This window comes from Dromiciops gliroides, chromosome 4 (genome assembly GCF_019393635.1).
Source record: "Dromiciops gliroides isolate mDroGli1 chromosome 4, mDroGli1.pri, whole genome shotgun sequence".
In the NCBI taxonomy this organism is placed as follows: domain Eukaryota; kingdom Metazoa; phylum Chordata; class Mammalia; order Microbiotheria; family Microbiotheriidae; genus Dromiciops; species Dromiciops gliroides.
The window spans coordinates 13,789,485-13,814,967 of NC_057864.1; the positions used below are offsets into that span (position 1 = coordinate 13,789,485).

The following is a 25,483-nucleotide window of genomic DNA, read 5'->3' on the forward strand; positions in this document are numbered from 1 at the left end:
AACTAAGAACAGAGCATGGAGATTGTAAAGCAGGTAAAACTTCTAACATTGTGAGCTGATTAGAAAGGAAATGGTAGCCTCCAAAGGGAGGTGAGTCTCCTCTCCTCTGAGGACTGTGAGCAGAATTTTGGTGGCTGTTTGCTGGGTAAATCATAGTGAGGATACTTTGGGGCTCCATGTTGGACCAGACAGTCACTGAGGTCCATTCCAATTCTAGAATTCCCTGATTCTGTAAAATTGAGACAGACCCCAAAGCACTACCCATGGTGTCAGGGAAAAAATGAATTGAAATCCTACTCCTGCCACTTAATATCTGTATGACCTTGTACTTAACCTTCCTAGGGCTCAGTTTCCTCATCTGTAAAATAAAGGAGTTGGACTGGATGACTTCTGAGGTCCCTTCCAGATTTAAATCTACGATACTATGAAGTTTACCTGTACGTGATCCAATGTAATATCATCTCCAAATTCAACATCTCTGAATTCCCAGATCAAAACATCATCCTTGGCCACTGTCCCAGTCATTTGTATTTTCTTCCCTCCTTAGAACATGAGTTTCATCTCGCTTTTGTATTTGTGTCTCTAGTACTTGGCACAGACTAAGCATTAAGGAATGCTTCTTTAACCATTCACTTATTCATTGACTCAGTATAGATAGACATTATATTTTCTCAAAGTGATGGTGGCTGGGCTGCTATTATGTGTTTTTTTAATTAAATTTAATTTTTTTCTCAATTGCATGTAAACAAAAATTGTTAATGTTCATTTTTTTAAAATTTTGAGTTCCAAATTCTCTTCTTCTCTCCCCCCCGCCCCAGAAGGCAAGCCATTTGATATAGATTATACATGTGAGGTCATACAAAACATTTGCATATTACCCATGTTGCAAAAGAAAATGCAGACCAAAAAAATGCAAGAATAATAAAGTTAAAAAACAGTATTCTGCAGTCTGCATACAGGTTCCATCAGTTCTTTTTCTGGAGGTAGAGAGCATTTTTCATCATAAGTCCTTCAGATTTGTCTTGGATCATTGTATTGCTAAGAATAGCCAAGTCATTCACACTTGATCATTGTACAATATTGCTGTTACTGTGTACAATGTTCTCCTGGTTCTGCTCATTTCACTTTGCATCAGTTTGTAGAAATCTTTTCAGGTTTTTATGAAAGCATCATGCTGGTTATTTTTTATGGCACAATAGTATTCCACCACAATCATTTGCCCAATTGATGGGCATCCCCTTAACTGCCAATTCTTTGCTACCACAAACAAGCATCTAGAATTATTTTTGTACATATAGGTCCTTTTCATTAAAAAAAAGTCTTTTGGGGATACAGACCTAGTAGTGGTAAAGCTGGATCAAAGTGTACACACAGTTTTATAGCCCTTTGGACATAGTTGCAAATTGCTTTCCAGAATGGTTGGATTAGTTCACAACTCCATCAACAATGTTTTAGTGTCCCTATTTTCCCACTTCCTCTGCAACATATGACATTTTATTTTTCTGTCAATTTGATAAGTGAGAGGTGGTACCACAGAGTTGTTTGAATGTGTATGTCTCTAATTAATAGTGATTTAGAGCATGTTTTCATATGAGTATAGATAACTTATATTTCTTCTTCCAAAAACTGCCTTTTCATATCCTTTGATCATTTATCAATTGGGGAATGACGCATATTCTTATAAATTTGACTTCATTCTCTATATGTTTGAGAAATTAGACTTTTATCAGAAAAAACTTGCTGTAAAAAAATTTCCCCATGTTCTGTTTTCTTTCTAGTCCTGGATACAATGGTTGTGTTTGTGCAAACCCTTTTTAATTTAGTGCAATCAAAATTATTCATTTTATAATCCATAATGCTCTCTATCTCTTATTTGTTCATAAATTCTTCCCTTATCCATAAGTATGACAGGTAAAATATTGCATGCTCCTCTAATTTTCTTATCATATCAACTTTCATGTCTAGATCATGTACCCATTTTAAATTTATCTTCCAAATGAGTTTAGTTATTATTTTTCTAGTTCTATAAAATGATTTTTGGTAATTTGATTGGTAAGGCACTGAATAAGGAAATTAAATTAGGTACGATCATCATTTTTACTATGTTGGCTCAGCCTATTGTTTAGATCTGATTTTATTTGTGTGAAAAGTGTTTTGTAAGCATGTTCATATAGTTCCTGGGTTTGTCTTGGCAGGTCGACTCCCACAGCTATTATGTTTTGAGAATTATCGAGTGAGTGATAGGGAACAGGGAGAATCCACAAAGGTTTATGTGTCTAGCCATCCCTCCAAACCACAGAAGCTCAGAGCTGGGAGAGGTCTCAGAGAACACTCATTTTTCTCTACATCGTTCTCCACCTAGTATTTACCTGAAGACATTCTGTGAATGGGAAACACCTTAGGAGAGTAACCCAGGTATTAGTCCCTGCTATTTAACATTTTCTAAATCAGTGCTCTAGAAATAAGCTCATCAAATGTGTAGCTGATACAAAACTGGGGAGGCTAACTTATATACATGCTATATAGCAAAGTCAGAATTCAAGATTTTAATAGGCTAGGGCATTGGGTTGAATCAAATAAGATGAAAGTGAAAAAAGTTGTGTAAATTATTACATCGGAGCTTAGATTTTAAAAAATCAACTTCACAAGTATGACAAGGGAAACAGGGCTAGATAGTGATTAATCTGAAAAGGATCAAGGGGTTTCAGTGGTCTTTAATCTAAATATAGTCAACAATGACATGGAAAAAAGCTAATATGACACTACATGGAAGAGTCACACCTTGTTTTCCCCATCTCCTCCAGACTATACAGCCTCATTTCCTTAAATCTAACTTCATATGGCATAGATTGGAAGCCCTTCACCATTCTGGTTGTGTTCTGCTGAGCAATTACCAGTTTCCCAATGTCCTTCCTGAACCATAGGTCCCAGAACTGAACTCACTCTTATACTTTCTGTAAAATGAAGACTTGGTCTAGTTGACTTCAAGAGTTCTTTCCAGCCCTGACATTTTATGAATCGTTTTATAAAGTCAGTGGCTCTGGAGGAGTTAGGCTTTGAACCAAGCCGGGCCTTTAAGAACAGAGATTAGTAGTGATAGACTTAGTAGCACACCTTAGCATTAACAAGATCTGGACTTTGCCTTAAGAACCATATTCAATGCAAAAGAAAAAGAAACAGAAAAGGGAAAACCGCCTCCCAAACCTTAATGTAACCTTAAATCTCCCCATGGTAGAAGCTTGGTAAGTGATGTGGAATTTGCCCATTAGGTCTCTTTTCCCATAAGAACCCTTGAGAAAACAGCAAGAGCTCCTTGCAAAGTCGAATGGACCCTGGGAGAAAAAGTTCTAAGTTGGATAAATTAAATTATCATTTCCCAAGACATTCAATCAGAGCTACAAGAACAGGAGGGAAGAAGCTGCCTATATTCTTGGTAAAACAGAGCCCATGACAAAGCAATCTGCTTTTCACCTCATCTAGCCCCCTGTAAGGAAATATTCTCCCAATATCTCTCTGGATTTTCTTGCTTTTTGGTCAAATGCTCCTACCCTTGGGAAGAACTGCTTTGAGCCAATCAGTCTACAGTGGGTGCATGGATACCTCCAGTGATCCCATGAGTCTCGTTGACACTTCTTATTTATGTGAACCTGAGTAAATTATGACTCAATTAGTCCTTATGAACTTTAGTTTATTGCTCTGTAAAGTGGGAATAACAATATCTGTTGTTGTTGTTGTTGGTCCTTCTTCCTGGAAGAGGACCATGATGTCAGGAAGGTGATGTAATGACTTTCCCCAGGATCTTTCCCAGGTCTTGGGGTGTCTGAGGTAATGCCCATTCAGTCATTAAGTCTAGGGAAGGAGAAATGAGGCAAAGAATGACCATTTTTAACTAGTCAAAAACCAAAATCAATCTGGGAGGGGAAGACTCAAGGTTTCTGGCCAAAACAAAAGACAATTACTATTTACATTCTTTCTGAGCCATCAGAGTCTGAACAATGACCAAATGAGGCTTGGGCTGTGACCTATCATTGACCAATCAATGAGAGTCAGAGTGATTTGAGTTTAAGGCATGGTCCTTAAATAAATATAGCCCCCAAACCCCAAGATATCTTGTAAGATATAGTGATCAAAATGTATATTCCTTTGGACAGAACACCCCCAGGTAAGGGTCGGGAGGAGAAGAGGGAGAGAGGGAGAAAAGGAAGAAGGAGGGAGAGAAAGAAGGAAGGGATGGAGGGAAGAAGGAGGGAAAGAAGGAAGAAAGGAAATAGAGAGGGAACTTCATTGACCAACTGGAAATGGCCAGTTGAGTCCCCAGTGGGGCAGCTACTGCTATCAGGAAGGTGATGTCATGACTTGCAAGTGAATTGTATCAAGTCAATTATGAATCAATTAGCCATTATGAACTGTAGTTTATTCCTCTGTAAAGTGGGGATAACAATATCTGTAATGTTTACCTCCCAGGGTAACTCCTGAGGATGAGCTGAGCTGATGGTCATCCATAACCTGGTAGACATTGGCTAGTATTACCTGATACCTTCTTTATGCTGGCAGCCTTCCACTTTGGCAGTTCTGACTAGCAAGTTCATTCCTGGACCTTCATTTGAGGAACCCCTCTTGGCAACCATGCTTGACAAAATACTGGTTCAGCCCATGATGCTCAAGATTCCTTCTGGACCTCTTCCCCTCCCCTCTTCTCAGATCTTATTTTGTCTTCTTCCATTAGAATGGAAACTCCCTGAAAACACACACTGTCTTTTTGCTTGTATTTGTATTCCTGGCACTCAGCAGAGTGCCTTGCACATAGTAAATGCTTAATAATTATTCTCTTTTTTCCTTCCCTCCATCCTTTCCAATCTTTCTTCCTCCAACCCCCCTCTTTACTCCTATTTTCAGCCACAGTATAGTGGAGGTGCCAGTGAACTGGGAATCTGGAAGGTTTGCATTCAAATCCAACCACAAACCCTTACTAGATAGGTGACCAGGGCATTGGAAATCTGGAAGGTTTGAGTTCAGATCAGATCACAGACACTTACTAGCTGTGTAACTCTGCAAAAATCACTTTGCCTCTTGATCCTCAGTTTACTCATCTAAAAAATGAGTAAGTTGTACTTAATTGCTTCCAAGGCCCTTTTTAGCTCTAAATCTATAATTGTATTAATATCTTTTCTGGAGAGACTTCATCTTACTATATCAGCCAATCATTTAACAAGCATTTATTATTATGAGGCTCAAATGAAATAATAGGCTCAAATGCCTTCTGCATTCTGGACCCTTTGCTAAGCACTGAGCATATGAAGAAAGGCAAAAACAAAACCAACAAAAACCCAATTCATTCCCTCAAAAAGCTCATAGTTTAATGAGGGAGACAACGTGAAAACTTTTTTCTACTGCTTACAAACACAATATATTTAGGATACATGGGAGGTAATCACACTGGGCACTGGGGTAGTGAAGAGGAACAGGAATAACCAAAAAGGCTTCCTGTAAGGAACGGGATCTGAGATGAGACTTGAAGGAGGCCAGGGAAGCTAAGAGCCCAAGGTGAGGGAGGGGGGCATTCTAGGCACCAGTGATAGCTAATGAAAAGGCATAGAGTTAAGAGGCCACATTCAAGGAACATCCCAGAAGCCAATGTCACTGGACCATAGAGTTCATGGAAAGGAGCAAAGTGTCAGAAGACTGGAAAGGTAGGAAGGGACCATGTTGTAAACAGTTTTACAAGTCAAGTGGAGGATTTTATATTTGATCCTGGAAGTAATGGAGAGCCACTAGGCTTATGGGAATGAGGGATATATGGCATGGTCAGATCTGAAATTTAGATTAATCACTAGGAGAGCTGAGTGGCAGATAAACTGGAATGACAAAAGACTTGAAGTAGAGATACTATCAAGAAAGTAATTGTAGTAACTCAGGTCTGAGGTGATGAGGGCCTCCACTAGGGGGCACAGCTTGCATCCTCAATCTTAGCAGTACTGTACTGAAAACTTAATAAATGTTTTTTCATTCATTCATTCATTCATTCACTCGTTCATGTCTTGCATGAAATTTGCCATTGGTAATATACTGTAAGCCTACTTAAACTTTTCATTCATCATCTCATTTTGTCTCTTCCATTAGAGTGTAAGCCTCTTGAGGGAAGGGACCATCTTTGCCTTTCTTTATATCCCTAGAACTAAGCATGGAGCCTGGTACATAGGAAGTGCTTAATAAATGCATGTCAAGTGACTCACAGCCATGTAGCATAATTGAGAGGATTTTGGTGTCATGGAACAATTGTGAATTGTTAAAAAGCATGGTCAATTCTTGCAGAATTGCTCCTTCAATGGCTCATTGTGACATGGAAGATCCATATGACAAAATATCCCATATCTGAATTCATGGCCAAATACTCTCCAAGGGTCATCCAAGAATGGATGAGTGGAAAATTCTCAAGAATGGAGATCTAAAGACACCAAGAGAAATAGCTCAAATGAAGAGGAAATCCACGAGTGGTCTAAAGAAACTGTTGCCAGTACGCAGAAAACAGTAACCAAGTTGTTTTTTAAGTAATAACATTTTTATTTATAGTTTGGGGTTCCAATTTTTATCCCTCTTTCCCTTCCTCCCTTCCCCCCTCTCTGAGGCAGTTAGCAATCAGATATGGATTATACATATACTATTATGTAAAACATTACAATATTAGTCATTTTGTACGAGAAAACTTGGATAAAAGAAAAACATGAAAGAAAGCAAAAAATATCATGCTTCAGTCTGTGTTCCATCAATATCAGTTCCTTTTTTGGAAGTGGATAGTCTGTTTCATGGATAAGTCTCTCCCATCTTGTACTTGCACAATACATTTTTAAATCTCAGAGTAGGACTTTATATTTATTCCTACTAAATTCCATCTCATTACATTTAGGTCATTGTTCCACCCTATAGAGATCTTTTAAGATAAGGTCTTTCTGAGGGGTCCTGAGGGCTTGTGGGTAAAGTGTTCAACTTGAAGTCTGGAAATCCTAGGTTCAAATCCTGCCTGTGTCTCTTAATTACATTGTTTTTTGTTTTGTTTTGTTTTGTTTTGTGGGGCAATAAGGGTTAAGTGACTTGCCTAAGGTCATGCAGCTAGCAAGTGTCAAGTGTCTGAGATCGGATCTGAACTCAGGTCCTCCTGAATCCAGGGCCCATGCTTTATACACTGTGCCACCTAGCTGCTCCCCCTCTTAATTACTTTGTGACCAGAGACAAGTTATTTACTCTTTTTGAGACCTGAGCAATTCTCTAATACTTAACTATGAATTATAATTGTTCTACATTATGATTGTGCTATAGTTACACTGATGAAATATTGGTAAATACCATCCTATTTATTAGCTATCCCTTCTAACTTTGCATAATTGCAATTTGATCAATGGGTCTTGGCTGAAGCCAATGGTCACATTTTCAATGACAGGGCCAATCAATCAATTATTCAATCACCATTTATGAAATCCTTTCTATTGGCTGGGCATTATTAGGGGCTGAGGGTACAATGAACAGTCCTTGTCCTCAAGGAGCTTCTGATCAAAGGTAGTGAGAGCACATACACCTCTAAACACAGTGTCCCAAAGTCTTATTTCAGTTTTAAACTATTAAAGCTTAAATTTAAAAAGAAAAACTTTTAAAAACATTAATATCTTAAAACCTCATTAAGACTTTGGAAACTCTGTGTGTGTATGAATGTCTATACAAATATATGTGTATGTGTGTGTGTGTGTGTATATATATATATATATATATACAGACATATGTGTATTCATCTATACATAATTGTTTTTCCTTCATTCTTGAAGAGGATCAGGAGGCGATATGACTTTCAGTGAATTGGATTTAAGTGAGGCAGGGCTGTGCAAAGTCATCAGCCTCACTCTTTCCTCCAGAGCCTTGTGGGTCCAGGGGCAAGATATAGATCAGGATAATTGGAGATGGCCCTGATACAGTGAGTCTTCCCCTGCCAGGCTGATTGATTGATTGATCCATTTACTTATTTATTTGTTTGGTTTTTTATTCATTTATTGTTTGTTTGTTTTGTAAAGGAGACCATTCTTTGCTTCATTTCTTACCTAGCCTTAGGTAATGGACATTGCCTCAGGGAAAGAGGGCAATATAATAGTCTAGACAAGAGCTAATGAGGTCTTGAACTAGGGTTATGGCTGGGTGAGAAAAAGGGACAGATTTGAGAGATACTGTGGAGACATAATTGATAAGTTTCAAGAGTTGAGTGGCTATATAGTGTGAGTGAGAGTAAGAATAGAGACTTCGAATCTGGATGCCTTAGAAGATAGTGGTGAGGCAGCTAGGTGGCGCAGTGGATGAAGCACCGGCCTGGATTCAGGAGGACCTGAGTTCAAATTCGGCCTCAGACACTTAACACTTAACTAGCTGTGTGACCCTGGGCAAGTCACTTAACCCCAATTGCCTCACTAAAAAAAAAAAAAAGATAGTGGTGGCTTAGCTGAAATAGGGAGATTTGGAAGAAGATGGGTTTAATGAGAGGAAAGATAAGGATTTCTCTTTTGGACACATTGATGTTATGATGCTTAAAGGATATCCACTTTGCTATGTCCATTAGGCAGTTCATGATGTGGGACTAAAAGCTCAGGGGAAAGACTAGAACTTCATATGGAGACTTAGGAGTCATGCATGCAGGGGATAAATTGCACCACAGGACCTGATGAGGGCACCAAGTGAGAGAGTATCAAGAGAGAGAAGAAGGTCCAAGGGAGAGCCTTGAGAGTTGCCCAAAGTTAGGACATGTGACACAGAGGTGACTATGAAGGAGCAGGCATGCCAGAAGTGACCCAATCCAGAGCCCTGTAGCCCAGTCCTATACACCTCCCACCCTTCAGGGGGACATAAGAACTCTTTTGGATCTAGTCATCAAAGCAGTGAATCACTTGATTTAATAATGGGACATGATGAGAGTTCTGTCGTGTCTCAGTCTTAGGGTGCTCTGGATAAGGATCTTACAATGAGGACACACTAGAGGGCCCACGTTTCTGGCAAAGCTCTTGCTCAGCTCACCATGGGGAGGCAGTGCAGCTCAATAGAAAGGGCCCCAAATGAGCCAAAAACACTGACTTGGAAGTCTAGTCCTGGATGCTCAAGACTTGGGCAAATTGCTTCCTCTTTATGAGTTTCGGTTTCCTCATCTATAAAATGAAAGAGGAGAAGCCGTTTGAGGAAACTAGGCAGGGGAGGCAGAGTGCCCAGGGCTTAGAGGAATGAAGACTTGGGCTTGAATCCAGCCTCACCCACAGACTAGCTGGGTGACCTTGGACAAGTCACTTAACAACTTTCAGCCTCCTCACATGGGGAGAATAATGACATCTACCTCCTAGAGTTGTTATGAGGATCCAGTGAGAAAATATATGCAAAGTACTTTGCAAACCTTAAATCACAATCCAAATGTTAGCTATTAGCATGGTCAGTTATCTAAGAGAAATGAGTTAACTGTTAATCCCTTATGATAATGGGGGCCCTACTACTGGGCATATATCCCAAGGATGTCAAATACAGAAAGGAGAAAAAAGACCCAGATGTGTCCAAATGGGCATTGCAGCACTTCTCCTCCTCCTCCTCCTCCTCCTCCTTCTCCTCCTCTTCTTCTCTTCTTTCTGTTTCTCCTCTTCCTCCTTCTCCTCCTGCTTCTCCTCCTTCTCCTCTTCCTCCTTCCTCTTCTCCTCCCTCCTCCCCTCCTCCTCCTTCTTCTTCTTGTTACAAAGAATTGGAAATGAAATGGTTGCCCATCCAATTTGGGAATGGCTAAGCAAATTGTAGTAAATGAATGCAATGGAAATGTACCATAAGGCATGACAACTACAAGGATTCAGAAAAACATAACATGACAGATGAGAACTAATGTAGTATGAAGTAAGCAGAAGCAGGAGCACCAGGCAGTGAGGTGGCCCCACAGTGGATACAGTCCTGAGCTAGTCAGGAAGACAGAGTGCAGATCTAGCCTCAGAGCTAGCTGTGTAACCCTGGCCAAGTCACTTAACCTCTGTCTGCTTCTGTTTCTTCAACTATTAAATAGGAATGGTAACAGAACCTACATCCCAGGGTTTAAGGAAAAAATGAGACAGATTTTGTAAAGCACTTAGCATAGTATGGGCACATAGTAAGCACTATATAAATCTTAGTTATTATCATTATTATTAAAAGTGAAGACGGGACAGCTAGGTGGCGCAGTGCATAGAGCACCGGCCCTGGAGTCAGGAGTACCTGAGTTCAAATCCAGCTTCAGACACTTAACACTTACTAGCTGTGTGACCCTGGGCAAGTCACTTTACCCCAATTGCCTCACTAAAAATAAAAAATAGAAAACATAAAAAGTGAAAACAAATTCTTGGATAATTATAATCACCCATTGTGGTTCCAGAAAACATATAAAGACATATATTTCCTTTTTATCAGTGGGGGGTAGAGGTCTATGAGAAAATAATGTTGTATATACTGAGTCATATGTGGTCACTCCACTGTTTTTTTATTGTTAATGAGGGAGTGTTTGAGGCAGGAGGGCAAGGTGGAATGACAGGGATGCGAGATGACCTCTCTAAGCCTCGGCTTCCTCCTCCATTAAGTCAAGGATCTCGAAGGCTGCTTTGGGAGCTAAATCTATAACTTTTACCAGTCCAGCTCCATTCCCTACCATGAGCTCATGTCCAGTTGGGGTAATTCTTTTCCTTGTACTTTTATCCCCAGTGTGTAGCAAGGGGCCAGGCACATAGCTGATGCTTAATAAATAAATATTTGATTGGTCAATGGTGATGACTGATGTTTCTGTAAAGGGCTGCTTATCAGAGATCTTTCTTTGAACATCATGGACAGATGGTCACAGAAGCTGCACTGGTATAGCTTCCTTGCTAATTTACAAGATAGCCTTTCCTTGGGAAACATTAGCAGTATTTCTGTTGAACCTAAGTCCTTTCACATTAACTAGCAATTCATGGGACCATTGATAAAGCTGGACAGGAACTTGGGGGTCCAACCCCTTCTTTTTATAGAGGAGGAAACTGAGACACAAAGATGAGACTTGCCCCAAGTCACACAGATGGTCAACAAAGACAGCATTCAAGTCATCTGTAGTAAGGTAGAAAGAGCAATGGATTTGGTGTCAGAGTACATGGCTTCAAATCCTAGCTCTTCCACTTTACTATGTAGCCTATGGCAAGTGTCTTTCTCTCCCTGGGTTTCAGTTTGCTCATATGGGAAAGGAATGGTTTGGACTAGAGGTCAATGACCTCTAAAATTCCTTCTAGTGCTTCCAAGTCCATGATTGTACAATATTTTGATTCCAGTCCCAAGTACATTTCCACTATTGCCATCACCATCTGCAAGTTTCCAGTTGGCACAGAGTGAGACCCTCTGCAGTGACAGCTGCGTAGACTCAAGCCAGGCTGGGACCCCCAGGGTTCCAGCTTTCATTTTCTGGATCATCTGGTTCACCAGGCTTTTCACAATGTAGGCATGAATGTGTTTTGATTTTCATCAATTTCTCACTGCACTCCAACATGTCTCTTCTCCGTAGATGCAGTAGCAGCATGCCTGCCTGCCCATGGAGTGGTGGTAAGTTTCATAAAGAGGCCAGACATTGGGTCTGGTCCCAGAGGTGATTCATCATCAGGCAGCCACATGCAACCTCCCTCTGTCCACTAGAGAGCACAGTTCACTGAGGAACTGTCCTGAAAATGCTGCCTTTCTCCAAGCTAACCCACAGAAGGGAGCCTCTCCCAAGATTCAAGCAAGATGAGTTCACTAATGACCTGAAACAAGGAGATTTCCAACCTTGTTCCTCAAATGCGTAAACTCCTTACAGTTCAGAGCTGATTCGGAATGTGTGTCCTTTGGAACCACAAATCCTAGTATGCAAGTAAGTTCTCAAACCCTTAGAACATCTGGATCATAGATTTAGACCTAGGAGAGACTGGAGATGGATGCAAGAAAGGAAAGGAAGGAGGGAGAGGGAAGAAAAGAAGGGAAGGGGGGAGGAAAGAAGGAAGCAAGCATTTAGTAAGCACCTACTGTGTGCCAGGCACCATTCTAAGCACCTTAAAAATATTATTCCATTTGACTCTCACAACAACCCTGGAAGGGAGCTGCTATTTTGATCCCCACTTTTACAATTGAAGAAATTAAGACAGAGGTTAAGTGACTTGTCCAGGGTTACAGAGCTGAACCGGGATTTGGACTTAGGTCTTACTAACTCCAGGTCAAGTGCTCTGGCCACTGTGCAACCTGTCCATCAGAGGTCATCTAAACCTCTTTATTTACATATGAGGAAACTGAAGTCCAGAAAGTCACTTAGATGGCAAGTTGCAGAACTAGGATTTGAGCTCATCTCCAGTCTTGGTACACTGGTAAGAGCACTGAACTTGAGGCACTACAGATGGGACCTGATTCTGAATCTAAACTATGGTGCTTTTAAGTCATTTTGCCCATCTGGGCCTCAGCTTCTTTATCTGTAAAATTAGTGGTTAGCCTAAGTGACTAAGATCTAAGATCCCCTTTAGCTTTAGTTCTATCATGCTCTGGCTCTTTATAGAGCAAAACCAGCTCAAAAAAACCTGTATATAATTGACATTTATAATAGTTGACTGTAAGAGTCCCAAAGTGCCTTATGTTGGATTATAGCTCTTGAGATTGAAGAGCACCTTAGATGCCATCTAATCCCACCTTCTCATTTGAGAAATAGAGAAACTGAGCCTCTGAAGGGTTAAGCAACTTGTACAAGGTCACAATGGTGACCTTATCTCATTGGATTCCAAGACCAAGCTAAGGAGATACATGAAAATGCCATTACTTTTTTGTAGTTCCTTCAAATAAATAATCAATCAGACATTGAGTGTTCCCCCAAGGAGGTCAAAGACAAGGCTAAGATGTAATATATGCAACAATCTTAATAAAACTTGTAGCCAAGGAGTAGGAACAAAATGGACACTCGTGAAATGGGAAATTGAAGCAAATCATTAATGGAACAGAAGGTTATTGTGTTCATAAGGTTCATCAGCCATGAGGAATGAAGAGAAGCATGGTGAGTAGTGGTATGAGTTTCAGAGTAAAGTAAGCAAAACCATGAAAGTGAGATACACAATGATTTAAAAAATGTAAAGTCCAACAATATTCAAAGGCTTCAGAACTTGGATCAATTTAGTGACCAATTGTGACTTCCAAGGACTGATGATGAAGTATACCTCTGATCTCTTAGCAGAGAGGTGGTGGTACGTAGGTGCATAATAAGGGACACTGGCAGAAACAGCCACTTTATTTCCTTTGCTTAACTCTACTTCTTTGCTACTGAGAAGTATTCTTTTAGGGATACAGAAGTCATTGAGAGAAATTTTTTTTAAAAGAACACACATGCATATGTTTAGATATGTCTAAATTTGAGAAAAAAATGGGTCATAAAGTGTCCATTCTCTACAGGGCTCTATGCTAAGCATTATGGGGACTATGAGACAAAGATAGAGTCCTTTGCTTCATCCCTTTGAATATCTACTTTCCTTTGAGGCTCAGCTCAAAGTTTAACTCCCCAGGAATCCTCTTCTGTTCCCAGTTGCTTAGTGCTCATCACTCTTCTGAAATGACTTTCTACTGACTTGAAATATACTTCCCACTTACTTATCTCATAGCTGAATTCTCAATGCCAAACTATCTTGCTGGGGGATGAAGCCAAGATGGCAGAGAAAAGCCAGTGAATGGCCTGAACTCTCCCCAAACTCCCTCCACTTTTAAATAATGCCATAAAACAATTCCTTGAATAGCAGAACCCACAAAAGGATGGGGTGAAATAATTTTCTAGCCAAAGACAACTTAGAAGGTTGGCAGGAAAGATCTGTTGAACTGTGGTGAGAATGAAGTACAGTCTAGAGTTGGTCTTGTCAGCACAAATGGGATCCAGCTAATCCAGAGCTGTCCTTAGGAGCCACTGAATCAGCTTCTGGAGCTCTCAGCCCATAGACAGCAAGGGGGTCAAACAACTTATCCGAAGCAGATTTCAGGGATCTTTTTGATAGCCCTGAGACAGGACTCTGTTACTTTGCCCATATTCAGATCTGAGTCAGAGTCTTGGATGGCAATCCCAGGATGAGGAGGAACACAAGCACACCAGAGCTTGTAACCATAATGGAACAAAGGTCCCTATTTGTCACAGTTCCAGGGTGGAAAAGAGTGCTTGTTTTCACTCATCGACCAGAGTACAGGATAAGAGAGTAGTAAACATAACTCTCCTAAGATCATACCACCCTCTAAGAACTGAAAACTTGCAGGTCCCAAGAAGTATTTCTGAAAAAAAGCTGCATAAAACCCTTGAAGCTTAGGACAGTGAACCCTCCACCACAAAAGCAGAGCCCCACTTTAACAGAGTTAAAAGTAAAAATAGAGACTGGAAAAATGAGCAAACAACAGAAAAAATTCTGACCATGGAAAGTTTCTCTTGTGATGAGGAAGATCAAAACACATCCTCAGAAGAAGATAGCAAAGTCCAAGCTCCTACATCTAAACCCTCCAAGAAAAATATGAATTAGTCTTAGACCATGGAAGGGATCAAAAATGGATTTTGGCAATCAAGTAAGAGAGGTAGAGGAAAAATAGGAAGGGAAATGAGATTGATACAAGAAATTAATGAAAAGAGAGTCAATAGCTTGGTAAAGGAAACATTAAAAAGTGCTGAAGAAAATAACACCTTAAAAACAGACTAGGCCAAATGGTAAAAGAAGTGCAAAAATGAGGAGAGGGATGTCTTGAAAAGCAGAATTGGCTAAATAGAAGAAGAGGTACAAAAATTCAGTGAAAGAAAAACTCCTTAAAAAGGAGAATTGATCAAATGGAAAAGGAGGTACAAAAACTCACTGAAGAAGATAATTCTTTTGTTTGTTTTGTTTTTTCGGGGCAATGAGGGTTAAGTGACCTGCCCAGGATCACACAGCTAGTAAGTGTCAAGTATCTGACGTTGGATTTGAACTGAGGTCCTCCTGAATCCAGGGCCGATGCTTTATCCACTGCACCACCTAGCTGCCCAAAAATAATTCTTTAAAAATTAGAGTTGAGGGGTAGCTAGGTGGAACAGTGGTTAAAGCGCTGGCCCTGGATTCAGGAGTACCTGAGTTCAAATCCAGCCTCAGACACTTGACACTAGCTGTGTGATCCTGGGCAAGTCACTTAACCCCCATTGCCCTGCAAAAAAAAAAAATTTTTAAAAATTAGAGTTGAGGGGCAGCTAGGTGGCACAGTGGATAGAGCACTGGCCCTGAAGTCAGGAGTACCTGGGTTCAAATCCGGCCTCAGACACTTAACACTTACTAGCTGTGTGACCCTGGGCAAGTCACTTAACCTCAATTGCCTCACTAAAAAAAATTAGAGTTGAGTAAGTGGAAGCTAATGATTTTATGAGAAATCAAGAAACAATAAAAAGCCAAAACAATGAAAAAATAGAAGACAATGTAAAATATCTCATTGGAAAAACAACTGACCTGGAAAATAGATCCAGAAGAGATAATTTTTAAATTACTGGGCTACCTGAAAGCCAAGATGAAAAACAACAACCCTAGACATCATCTTTCAAGAAATTATCAAGGAAAACTGGCATGATATTCTAGAACCAAAGGGTAAAATATAAGTTGAAAGAATCCAACATTCACTTCTTAAAAGAAATCCCCAAATGAAAACTTCTGAGAATATTATAGTCAAATTCCAGAGCTCCCAAGTCAAGGAGAGAATATTTCAAGCAGCCAGAAAGAAACAAGTAAAGTATTGTGGAGCCACCATAAGGATAACACAAGATTTAGTACCTTCTATTGGAGGGCTTGAAATATGATATTCAAGAGGGCAGAGGAGCTAGCATTACAACCAAGAATCACCTATTTAACAAAACTGAATATAATCCTTCAGGGGAAGAATGGATGTTCAATGAAATAAAGGACTTTCAAGCATTACTGATGTAAAGACCAGAGCTTTATAGAAAATTTGACTTTCAAATACAAAACTCAAGAGAAGCATAAAAAAGGTAGGTAGGAAAGGAAAATCATAAGGGATTCAATAAGGTTGAATTGTTTACCTTCCTACATAAGAAAATGATACTTGTAACTTAAAATTTTTTCTCATTATTAGGGCAGTTAGGAGTTTATATACACAGTGAGCACTGGTATGAGATGAATATGAAGGGATGATATCTAGAAAAATAAAATTAAGGGCTAAGAAAGAAGAACACTCCCTTCACACATTAAAAAAAACAACCTAATAAAATTTTAATATCACAAAGTAAATTGTATGTGTCTGATGGTTGATGGAGACTAAGTAATAAAGGCTTCAGTAGAGGAAGACATCCTCACGGGCCTACCAGATTCATCATGGAGCCCATGAGACTCAAGCTGTTTATAGCATTCCCCATTCTCACTCCCTAGGTCTCCCAGGAGGTCTGGTTCACATGGCCTCCTTACTTCTATCCTAAGTAGCTTCTTTCAAGACAGCCCAGGAACACTCCCTCTATAAGACCTTTTCTGGTCCCCTCGATTATTAGCACTCTCTTCCTCTTGAAATTACTTTGCATTTTTCTTGGTAAAGTCCTTGTATTTACTTCTCTGTGGACATGCCATCTCCCCAAGGAGAATTGTAAAACCCTAAAGGGAAGAAACTGACTCATTTTTCTTCCACTATTCTCAGTTCCAAGCCCTTATCCTTATAGATAGTAGATGATTAATAAAAGTTTGTTGAATTGAATTGGCTCATGATTGGTTATGTCAACAGGTGTTTGTAAGAGATACAGAAATACAGCATGTGAGGTGACAGCTGCACATATATGGTTCTCCTTTTCTTCTGTTTATCTCATTCTAAAAGCACACCCTGACATGAAAAGGCAAATCTCCCAGAAATAGCAAACATTGGGCTGATCCCAGCCAGATTTTCCCCCAGGGGCCCCTCCCCAGAGCCTGGAGCCTCCAGAGGTCCTTCTTGAGGCTTTCATAGAGAAACCCTTCTGGAATGGGGATGAGTTGAGGACCCAACTTAGTACTGCAGCTCCTGTGATAAGGAAGTCTTTATGACAGTCTGATTCGAGGCATTTCTCTATTTCCCTTTCACATAAAGGACTTTGGATCCTCAGTGCCTAGTACTTAATGAATGATTGGTGATTGATGGATTGAAGGATTGGACAGAGTTCCTTTCCAATGTACATAGTTAGTGATTGTATATTCTATTCCCAATCAAAATAATAATGTCATGCTCATAGGAAGCCCAATCAGTCCATCCAAATCAAAGAGCAAATATTAAACAACTACTGCGTGCCAGGCATGTGCTAGGTGCTGGGAAGACAAAGACAAAAATGAGACAATCTTTGCCTTCATGGAGTTTCCAAACTACTGGAGAGAAGCAGCATACATTTATACATTTATAGGTATAGACAAACTATATAAAATCTTACTTTGACAGAGAGATTTCTAGCAAGTGAGGTTATCAGGGAAGGCTTCATGTAGGTGATGCTTGAGCAGAATCTCGAAGGAAGTACAGGATTCTAAGGTAAAGGGGTAAGTACTACTGGAGGCCAACATTTTAATGTCAAAATGTTATTGAAACTAGAGACTAACATGTTCAGGCACTTTGACAACAGGTATCTCACTGCCTAGACTGGATGCCTTAGATGGTCAAAGAAATGGAAACAAAAAATGAAGGAATGTATGGTAGCATATGAATGTAGCAGAATATTATTATTGTACCACATTTTCATCTTTTGTTAAATTATTTTTCCATTATGTCTGACTCTCTATTTGGGATTTTCTTGGCAAAGAGACTGGAGTGTTTGCTATTTCTTTCTCCAGCTCATTTTACAGATGAGGAAACTGAGGCAAACAGGGTTAGGTGATTTACCCAGGGTCACACAGCTAAGAAGTGTCTGAGGTCAGATTTGAGCTCAGGAAGAGGAGTCTTCCTAACTCCAGGCCTGGCACTCTATCCACTGTACCACTTAGCTGCCCACTAACTTGATAGTTACTGATGAAAATGTCAATTGGCACTTGTTTCTGCACCATGCACAAGCTGCAGCTCTCCTGTACTGGATTAGTGGCTCTTCTTGCTCTGCTCCATAGTCCCTCCTTGCCTGGAATGCTCTGCTGTTTCTGGCTAAATCCCTTGCCCAGCCTTCATGGACCTCTCATTTTGTTTTCCTATTGTGACCTGAGTCAGAAAAATGATTCACTGTGCTTTGTTCTTGGATTTACGGGTTGGGACTCAGGCTGCCACATTTTCTAAGTGTTTTTGGAGAAGTTGTGGGGTAAACCTTGACTGTACTTCTTCCTGCTACTCCGCCATCTTGGCTTGTCATACCCAGTCATAGGTTTTTGTTTGTTTGTTTGTTTTTTAATTAATAAAGTATTCTATTTTTTCCCATTACATGTAAAGATAGTTCTCAACTTTTGTTTATACAAGCTTTCCAATTTTAGATTTTTCTCCCTCCCCCCTCCCCTAGACAGCAGGTAATCTGATATAGGTTATATCTATATACACATAATAACATTAAACATATTTCTGCATTAGTCATTTTATAAGAGAAAAAATCAGAGCAATGATGAAAAACCTCAAAATAGAAATACAACAGCACCAAAGACAAAAGAAATAGTATGGTTCATTCAGCATCTATACTCCACAGTTCTTTTTTTTTTTTCTTGGATTTGGAGATCCTCTTCTATCATGAGTTCCCTGGAACTCTTCTGTACCTTTGCATTGGTGAGAAGAATATAGTCCATCACAGTAGGTCAACACTCAATGTTGATGATACTGTGTACAATGTTCTTCTGGTTCTGCTCATCTCACTCATCATCAGCCCACGTAAGACCCTCCAGGTATCTCTGAACTCCTCCTGCTCATCATTTCTTACAGCACAATAGTATTCCATTGTATTCATATACCACAACTTGTCCAGCCATTCCCCAATTGATGGGCACCCCCTCAACTTCCAATTCCTTGCCACCACGTAAAGAGCCGCTATAAATATTTTTGTACATGTGGGTCCCTTTCCCCTTTCCATGATTTCTTTAGGAAACAGACCCAAAAGTGGTATTGCTGGGTCAAAAGGTATGCACAGCTTTATCGCCCTTTGGGCATAATTCCAAATTGCTCTCCAGAATGGTTGGATCAGTTCACAGCTCCACCAACAATGGATTAGTGTTCCAATTTTCCCACAGTTTCTCCAACATTTATTATTTTCCTTTTTTGTCATTTTAGCCAATCTGATAGGTGTCAGGTGGTACCTCAGAGTTGTTTTCATTTTCATCTCTCTAATCATTAGAGATTTAGAGCATTTTTTTCATATGGGAATAGATAACTTTGGTTTCTTCATCAGAAAACTGCCTGTTCATATCCTTTGACCATTTCTCAATTGGGGAATGACTTGGGTTCTTATAAATTTGATTTAGTTCCCTATATATTTTAGAGATGAGGCCTTTATCAGAAGCACTGGCCTCAAAAATTGTTTCCCAGCTTTCTGCCTCCCTTCTAATTTTGGATGCATTGCTTCTGTTTGTACAGAAATTTTTTAATTTAATGTAATAAAAATCATCCACTTTGCATTTTATAATATACTCTATCTCTTGTTTGGTCAAAAACTGTTTTCCTTTCCAAAGATCTGATAGGTACACTATTCCTTTCTCTCCTAATTTACCTATGGTATCACCTCTTATGTCTAAATCATGTATCCATTTTGACCTTATTTTAGTATAAGGTGTCAGATGTTGGTCTATGCCTAATTTCTGCCATATTATCTTCCAGTTTTCCCAGCAGTTTTTGTCAAATACTGAGTTCCTATCCCAGAAGCTGGAGTCTTTGGGTTTATCAAACACTACATTACTAGTGTCATTTACTACTGCATTTCCTGAGCCTAGCCTATTCCATTGATCTACCACCCTACTTTTTAGCCAGTACCAGATAGTTTTGATGACTGCCGCTTTATAGTAAAGCTCCAGGTTTGGTACCACTAACCCACCTTCCTGTGAATTTTTTTCATTATTTCCCTGGATATTCTTGATTTTTTTGTTTTTCCAGATGAATTTTGTTATTATTTTTTCTAGCTCTATAAAATAATTTTTAGGTAGTCTGATTGGTATGGCACTGAATAAGTAAATTAATTTAGGCAGTATTGTCATTTTTACTATATTAGCTCTGCCTATCCATGAGCAATTGATATCTTTCCAATTATTTAGATCTGATTTGATTTGTGTGAAGAGTGTTTGGTAGTTGTGTTCATAGAGTTCCTGGGTTTGTCTTGGCAAGTAGACTCCCAAGTATTTTATATTATCTACTGTTACTTTAAATGGAATTTCTCTTTCTATCTCTTGCTGCTGGAATTTGTTGGTCATGTATAGAAATGCTGATGATTTATGTGGATTTATTTTATATCCTGCTACTTTGCTAAAGTTGTTAATTGTTTCAAGTAATTTTTGAGTTGATTCTCTAGGATTCCTTAAGTATACCATCATATAATCTGCAAAGAGTGATAATTTTGTTTCCTCCTTGCCTATTCGAATTCCTTTAATTCCTTTCTCTTCTCTGATTGCTAAAGCTAACATTTCTAGTACAATATTAAATAATAGGGGTGATAATGGACATCCCTGTTTCACCCCTGATCCAGTCATACGTTTTGAAAGAGAACTCAAATAGACCTGTGGTCCTATTGGTATGGAAGTTCTATCCAGATCATATTCCATCCTTTGCTGTCCATTCTACATAAATTTTGTCCAAACCCTACTATAACCATCCCCATTGTTTTGGAGGCAAAGCATCATAGGGTCAATGGATCATAGATTTAGAGCTAGAAGGAAACTTAGAGGCTATTGAGTCCAATTCCTTTATTTTGCAGATAAGGAAACTGAGGCTGAGATAGGTTAAATAATTTGCTCAGGATCACAGAGCTATTTGGTATCTAAAGTAGGAGTCCAGCACTCTGTGCACTATATCACTCCAAGGGAAGACCTTCCTCACTTTTTCTTGAGATCATGAAGGTACTAATGAATCAACAGAGCTGTCCCCAAGTCATGCTTTTTTGTTCTCATGAAGTCAACCAATATTCCTTTTTGCTCATGCATGTCCTTGTTGATGTTCTTTAATCATAATCTGAGCAATTGCCATTTTTCATCCACTTAATTTTCCCTGTCTGGATAGTTAGATCAAACTCTTGGACAATTATAGATCTCATTTAAGATATTGCAATATTCCAGGACTTAATTCAAGCAGAACTGTCATACATAGACAAAAATATATGAAGGAACTCATCATCTATGAAGATTAGCTCCTGAATTTTGAATCTGCACTGGATTTTTTCCATGACAAGTGCAAAAATCTGCCAAGTCTATCTGTCTTCATGGTTTGTCCTCACTTTATGTAAAGAAGGTTATTAAAGAAGGTTATATCTGTTATAAAAAGTATGAAAAACAAATTATGTAATAACGTAAAATATGTAAAACCAAAAGATGTCAATAAAATTTTAAAAACCATTGGAGTAAGGGATCGTACAATAGATTTGGAGTTAGGAAGACATGAGTTTGAATTCAGCGTCAGACACTTACCTTTGGTCAAATCACCGTATCTTCATCAACTGGTGGCATTCTTGTCTTCCACATTCCAGCAAGATGTGGTTTCAGCCAGTTTCTGGAGAAGAGATCTGTCTCTACCATGTCCCAGTAGCAGTGGGGCCCCTGCTCCCCATGAATAGTGAGAACTGAACTATCCAGGCTTGTAGTGAGGCTCCTGGCTGCCTCTACCTCCCTTGTATATTTTCTTCCATTAGCATCAAACTTGGGAGTATGGAAAGTCCATGGAAGGCAGGCAAATGTGTTGAGAAACCACAGCAGCAGCTGGAGCCAACTCTGGTTCGTGAGCTGTGGGAAAAGACTGGTGCTAAGAAAAAAGTCACCGTGAGAGAAAAAGCAAGGCCACTAGAAAATTTTGGTTTAGTGTTTGACTGGACTGTGCCTAAAGGGAAATGTAAAATGACTAATTAGTAGCCTTGTAAAGAAACTATATCCCACTAAGACTCCCTACTAATTGTGATGTCACTGGACTTTGTTCTAACTCATTCTATGATTTTTTTATTGCTTAGCATTTCCCTTTCTGCATAGGAGTAAACTACTCAATTCATGATCCTATACTCAGTCCCTTTTTTAACTCCTTCTCTACTGCCCAATTTGGGAAAACCCCAGATTTCAAGCCCATAACCATTTTTATGATTAGCAACACTACAAATAGCATCATTCCTTTGGAATCCATGTTTGGGAGTGAAATGAAGTACTGGGGAGCCTACTTCTCCTATTAAGAAATCAGGCTTCCCCCAGACCTGAACCAGGTAAATCATGGGGGTAGATAATCATCATTTTAATAATAGCTAATATTGACACATGCTTCCTATGTGCCAGGTACTGTGCTAAGGACTTTACAAATATTTTCTCATGTGATCCTCATGACATCCTGGGGAGGTAGATGGTATTATTGTACCCATTTTATAGTTGGGGGAACTGAGGCACAGATTAAGTGACTTGCCCAGGGTCCCACAGCTAGTAAAGTGTCTGAGGCTTGATTTGAACTCAAGTCGTCCAGAGTCCAAGCCTGACACTCCATCTACCACACCACCAAGTTGACCCTAAAGTAAAGAGAATGGATGAGCATAGGTCAACCTATGGCATCAGCCAAGCGGTACCTAGCTAGCCACGATGCTGGAGGTCCTTAATCATTATTGTTTCTTGAATGTAGGGACTGTTTTATTTTTGTCTCTACTCCCAGTGCTAACATAATCAAGCACAATGCCTTGCATATAGTACAGATTTAATAAATTCTTACTGATTGGTAAATAAATGTGTTATAGTTGCTTGGTAATAGTTGAGGCATTGATTTGAATTTATAGGAATAAGAGTTATTACACAATTGATAAATGGTCTGAGGATATAAACAGGTATTTCTCAAAGTGAAAAAATCCAAGTTATTAGATACTCAAATAAAAAAAGTTTCAAATTGTTAATAAGTAGGAAATGCAACTCTGAAATTTCACCTCATGCCCATTAGATTAGCAAAGCTGACAAAAATGGAAAATGACAAATGTTGAAGAGGCTATCGGAAAACACACTGTTGGTGGAGCTGTGAATGGTCCAACCAGTGTGAAAAGCAGTTTAGAATTATAGCCCAAAAGTTACTAAACAGTGCATGCCTATATTCCATACATATCTTTCAAAAGAGGAAAAGGACCCATATGCCAAAAATATAGCTGCTCTTTTTGTGGTGGCAAAGAACCAGAAACTGTGTTCCCATTTATTGGGAAGTGACTAAACAAATTATGGTATATAAATGTGGTGGCACAGCATTGTGCTACAAGAAATGAAGAAATAGTTTCAGATGGACCTAGGAAGACTTAAAAGGGGAAGAGCCAGAGGAACAATTTATACTATAACATCAATATTGTAAAAAAAAATAATAAACAATTCAGAATGACTTAAGAACTCTGACAAACTAAATAATCAATTATGATTTTAAAAAAACTGATGAAGAAGAATGTTGCTTACTTTATGCCACAGAGATGATGAATTAATGGGCAGAATAAGAAACACCTTTTTGGGATGTAAACAATATGGGAATTTGTTTTGTTTAATTATGTTTATATGAAACAAGGGTTTATATTTCTCTCTCTGTCTCTGTCTCTCTATCTCTCTGTCTCTCTCTCTGTCTCTCTCTCCAGCTTTCTCTCTGTCTCTCTCTCCTTCCTCCCCCTCCTTTTTATTCTTCCTCAAAGCAGTTAAGTGACTTACTCAAGGTCACACGGCTAGGAATTGGCAGAGCAATGCTCAAACATAAGTCATCTGATTCTAGAATCAACATTCTTTATCCAACCCAACAGTGTCTCCTTACTTTTTATGATTTTATGACCAGATGTGGATGTTGAAGGAGGCAAAGGTCACCACAGGCAATTAGAAGAAAAATGGGACCATAAAAATAATGAACATCATTCCTGAAAACATGATTATATTGGAATTACATAATATTAATTTAAAATTTTATAATGTGATGATAGAGCAATTTTTAACCTAGTATTTAGAAAACACTTTCCCCCAAAGCACGTGGGGCTCTTCATGTAGTTTCTTTCATTACCTCCCATGAGACTTTGCCTGCAGGAAACTGAGAAAGAAGGAAGTGGAGGGTTCATTGAGAAATGGAAAAAATGCCCTATCATCTCTATGGTCTCAATGAATATCATGTGTGAGATAGTCAGGAAATTAAACAAATCAGAAATCCAGTCGTGTCACCATGGAATTTCACCTAAATGCTGGCATGCTATGTACTTAGATCAAGAATGTCTCTGATATTCTTGCTCATGTTAACGTGAATGGCTCAATTTCTAGGTAGACTCTAGCAGGTAATTAAACATTTCACCTTCAAAAGTCTGAATTATGTTTATTCTCTTTTTGTATTGGCATGGTACCCATCATTTGGGGAATGGCTGGAATGCATTCTCTCCTTACTTCTGTCTCTTAGACCCCTGATTTCTTTCAAGACTCATTCAAGTGCCACCTGCTACAGAAGGCCTGTACTGACTCCCCTCCCCCCCCCGCCCCACCCCAGTTCCCAGTGATCCACCTGGAATAATTTTGATTATACAGTCTGTCCCCAACATTTCAGTGCCATTTTAAGATATTGGCACTAAGTTTTAATAGTTTAGAACTGCACTAAGATGTTTGGGACACCCACTATTTCATACGTTCATAGCATTATGGATCATGAACTGGAAAGGACTTCAGAATTCATCAAGTCCAGTCCATTCACTTTACCCTTCCATCCTTTCTCTCTCATTCCCACCTTTCCTTCCTTCCTTCTTTCCTGTTAGAATTATTATATTATAATGATTTCTATTATACTCTTTCTATTACAATTATTATATTTCTTTCTTTCATTGTATTATAAATTAGAATGTAAGTTCCTTGAGGCCAGGGACTATTTCATTATTGTCTTGATATTCCTAGCATTTAGCACAGTTCCTGGCACACAGCAGACACATAATAAATGTTTGTTTAATTAATGAATGAACAAATGAATGAATGAATTGATCAATGAGTGACTAAATGAAACACCCTCTGGGTGCATGAAAATGCCCTCTAATAAAGCCCTCTTGCTTTACGTGACGTAGCTTAGGCTCATTCTTTTCTGAACCTCCCTTCAATCCATGGCCACTGTTAAGAATGGAGATCATGGTTTAAATAAGGTTTTTCCAGGAAAGACTACAATGGTGCTTTCAGAGTTGAGCTGGTTTAGCATCTACATGGTTCCCCCAAACTTCCTCAGACTTCTTGTAAAAGAGAAATTAGGTTAAATTTGTACAGAACAGATGTGCTCAACTGCTACCAGCTGAGAAAATTATTATTAATTTTTTTTGCCAAGACAGAAATAGTTATTTACCATAAGGCAACAGTGCCCTATAGTTCTAGGAATAAGCTTTTCTAGG

At 39.1% G+C, this 25,483-nt stretch overlaps 1 long non-coding RNA gene across 1 annotated transcript in view; it reads left to right on the plus strand.

Moving 5' to 3' along the window:
* LOC122756173 overlaps positions 1-25,483 on the plus strand; it is a 48,660-nt gene that overhangs the window by 14,634 nt on the left and 8,543 nt on the right. The window lies entirely within an intron of this gene.